The sequence below is a fragment of the Canis lupus genome, chromosome 18, assembly GCF_003254725.2.
Source record: "Canis lupus dingo isolate Sandy chromosome 18, ASM325472v2, whole genome shotgun sequence".
NCBI classification, from domain to species: Eukaryota; Metazoa; Chordata; class Mammalia; order Carnivora; family Canidae; genus Canis; species Canis lupus.
Genome location: NC_064260.1, coordinates 9019092 through 9023288, shown reverse-complemented (window position 1 = coordinate 9023288; position 4197 = coordinate 9019092).

The window sequence follows — 4197 nt, the reverse complement described above, 5'->3', positions numbered from 1 at the left end:
CTAAAAGTTAGCTGCTATAGTTGTTATAAATAGTATAAGATTAGCCTTCTGGAAGTTACGGGTGGGGCCTCCCAGGATGTATTTTGCCTGTTTTAATACTTCAAAATGCGAACACCTGGATTGGATTCTGTAACACTGAAATGTGGTCTGGCTTCCCATGTATTTCGCGATACGCAGTTGACACAGCTCCACCTCAGTTGAAGTAACAGGCCAACCTTGCCTGCCTACTGCAGGGAGTGTCCCACGGAGCCTGCATCTCAATGTGGGAGCAGGACCTGGACCTGCAGCCACAGACGGGGTCTCCAGCCAATTCAGTTTCCAGGAGCTTAAATAACAGAAAAGCTCTGCAACTGCAAGTTTGTTCTAGAAAGGGACGTACTATCATCATGGCTCATAAAATCAGGCTAGGCTTTCTTATCACATTCCCTGTCTTGTAACCCTAGTGAAAAAAAAAAAAAGAAAAGAAAAAGAAAAAAATCGGACTGTCAAGGAATTCCTACCCTAGGCAAGATTTATGTTCAGTTTTTCTGACATTTGGTCTTTTACTGAGATCAGGCTCATTCCAAGGTGCTTATGCTCAAAGAGTTCCCTGGAAAAGTATCCAAGCCAGCAACAGGAGACGGCTACCTGGCTGGCCCATTCCTCAGCTGCTGGCTGAGGCAGAGAAAAGGCTCAGGAACCTTCAATGACCCTTTACCTCACTGTTGGGTCTCCCTGGGCATTAACTCTTTGTAGTTCCTGACTGATGGTGGCATTCCAGGCTCCCTGACTCACCTGTGATCCCTCTGCCTCTAATCTTCCCGTAAGGGAACACACGCCTGAGATTCTTGGAGGGGTGGGCCTTCAGGGTGCTGTGAGGCTGGCAGATGGCCCTGTGCTTGGTTCGGTCCTCACACATTAAGATTTGGCCTCATCTCCAGCTGTGCTAGACATTGGGGAGCTTTGGTGAGAGTATTTCATTTTCCCCTGAAATTTTCAAGCAGAGGTCACAGTGACCTGCTGGGAAGGCAAGAACGGCCATGATGATTTAGAATAGAAGAGACATGGCAACCACCTATTTCCTGGTAGAAATGAGAAAAGGAGCCATGTCCCCAAGGGAGAAGAAGTATAATAATCATCCATGATTCTAGAGAGTACTACGATGTCACTGAACATCTGCATGAGCAGACGGAGAGAGGTGGCCATCAGCGAGATGGAGGAGGACTGGTCTTCACTTTATGATTTGTTTGTTCATCCCAACTTTTCTCTTCTGCCCCAGAAGGAATCTTCCATCTGGCACAGTGGCCAAGAGCACAGCCTCGGTGTTACACACGCTAGGGTGACAATTCCAACTCTGCCACTTATAAGACGTGTACCTTGGTCCGGTTGCCTGATTTCTCTAAACCTTGGTTTCCTCATTATTCAGGAAAAGAGCTCCTGTTGTATAAATTAAATGAAAAGGAAACAAAGTTCCTAGAAAGGCACCTGCCAAGTAATGCAATGGCGTTAGAGGGTAGCTAGTGGAGGTGATGGGGGGCAGAGGTGGTGACGGCAATGGAGAGGTGGTAACGGTGGTAATGGTGGTAGCGAAGTGCAGTAAGGAAGGGGCAGTGATACATGTGGCTCTAGCTTGCACCACAGGACTCAGTGGTCCTCCACGGGTGCCCCGCAGCACATGTGCTGGCTTGGAGAGGAATCAAGGTTTGTTGGCCTCCCCCTCCTGCTGTTTTCTCCCAGGTACATTTTCCCACCACTCTGCCTGCATTTAATGGAACCAGACTTATAAATAAGAAACATCCATATTCCTCACCTGAGCCCCTCAGAGACCTGGCAGTGAGCATTTCTTAAGAGCCCTGGGTAGAGGCTGACCTTTGAGGATTACTCTCTGGGGACCCCTGTCCCTCCTCCTGGATCCCCAGCCAGACAGGGCAGGTGTTTTTCCATGCCATCAGACTGAGGTCAGATCCAACCTCATTCCTCCAAGGGAAAGGTACCATTTCCTCTTGCCAATCCCCTGGAGCCAACCTTCATCCTGCGACTGGCCTTCTCCCGGAGTGACTCATCAGCTCGGAGTCTGGCCGTGTGCTGACCCCTGACGTCTTCCTGAGACAGGGTGAGACCTGCTGGGAGGAAAGGCGATCATTATATCATCCCGGAGCCGAGGCCACATAAACACTTCCCTTCTCTAATGAAGGGGCTGCAAAGGGCAGGCTGACTTGTCTTGGTGTGGCCCTCCTAGGCCGAGGGTGTGGATGAGAACTTAAGCTAATGTTGGGGTTGAGAACATTTAGATATCCATCTCCCGACTTTCTCCTCATTATAACAGAATGCTAAGGCTATTGTAGAAGGACCTTCACCTTTTTTTTTTCCTTCTAGAAGACTTTACAGAAGCAGAACAAGAAACCACCCTATTAACAGCGCATTGTCCAGAACGTGTCAGTGTGTCATGTGCCGCGGAGGCCAGGGACATATGAAGATGAGTCTCAGAGGCCACGGAGAGGCAGGCACGCTTGTAAATGAGGCAAAATAGTGCCACAGCTGAGACAGTCAGTGCCTGAGAGGGCTGCTCAGAGGTGGGCTTGAATTGTGACTGAGAACGGGGATGCCACTTCCCTTGCCGAGCCTCGGCCTCCGCCTGGGGCAACTGGGGGGGATTCAGGGTACCTCCTTCACAGATGCCACGTGAGAAATGGTGGGTGAGGCTTATAAACTGCTCAGCCCTGCGCCTGATGCGGGGCTGAGCTCCATCGGTGAGGGGATGTGTTAGGGGCCGGCAGCGGGAGGCACACACCATCCCGTGGAGCCCCGAGGAGCAACGCAGGCTCCAGTGGGAACGAACACGTGGCTTTGAGATGCTGTCAAGGCCGCAGTCCACGGGCCTTGGAGAGTGGCCCCCCACAGCGCTGAGGCGGCAGCATGGCCCAAGATGAGCAGCAGAGGAAGCTCGACTCACTGGACAATGGGAGGCATGTGGAGCAGAATGGGGGTGCGGGGGTGCGGAGGCCCCGGGCGTGGGCGGAGGGCAGGGGCGCAGCGGGGGCGGTGCAGTGGGGGCCCCGGGGGTGGGCGGAGGGCGGGGGCGCAGGGGGGTGCGGGGGTGCGGAGGCCCAGGGTATGGGTACAGGGCGGGGGGGGCAGCGGGAGGTGTGGGGGGCGGGGGGGAGGGGGCGCAGCAGGGGTGCAGGGGTGCGGAGGCCCCGGGCGTGGGCACAGGGCGGGGGGGGGCGCAGCGGGAGGGGTGGGGGGCGGGGGGCGGGGGCGCAGGGGGTCACAGCGGGGGCGCAGGGGGGCTGCGGGGTTCCCGGGGCGGCAGCTGCTCCGCTACCTGCGCGCTGGCGCGGGGTCAGTTCGGGGACACCAACAGCCGGGGCCTGGGGCGGCGGGACCCCGTTTGGACGACTGTATTTTGGCCCGAGGGCCGCGGGGCAATGCCTGGCGCTGGAGGGGACCCTGGGGAGGCAGCGGGGAGCAGGCGGCCCGGGCCGTGGGGGGGCCCCGGGAGGCAGGGGCGCGGGTGGGCGGCTGCTGGTGAGGCCGTGGCCTGCAGGGCGGGGGGGGGGTGGGGGGTGAAGCCTGGGCGGCTGTGCACTTCGGGAGAAGGTGACCTCGCGGCCCCGAGGGCGCCGTGGGTGCGGGCGGGGAGCCGGGGCGCCGTGTGCCTCCGCACGCGGATCTCGAGGCTTTGTGCCAAGTGCAGACACTCGGACCGACTGACACGGGAGTCCCCTTCTAGAAGCTGAACAGAACACAATAAGCCGAAACCCCAACCTCAGGAAAAGGGATGAGCCTGGTGGTTACCGGAGGGGGTGGGAAGGGGCTGGCGGGGGCGGGGCGCCTGTAGCCCCCAAAGGCAGGGCGGAGGGGCTGCGGGCTAGGGCCTGCGTCCCCCCTGGGGAGCGGCGGTCGCCTCCCCTCCACGGATCAGACAGGCCCCTTCCCGACCCTCCCAGCCCCAAGCTCCACAACCACCAGGGAGGTCTTTTAAACCTGGAAAGTAGGCCCTCCCCTGCGCTGGCTCCCAGCCCCCCGCACTCGCTCACCCGCCCCCACCCTGCCAGCTTCCCTCCCAAGTCTCCTCCTCGCCGCCCCCCGCCCCGATGCTGCTTCCCTGGATCCTGTCCCAGGTGCTCACCTGTCGGCCTCTGCTCAGAGGCCCCCTGCCCAGAGGCCCGGCCCAGCACCCTCGACACAGCAGCCCCACAGCTCACCCTGGTGTCT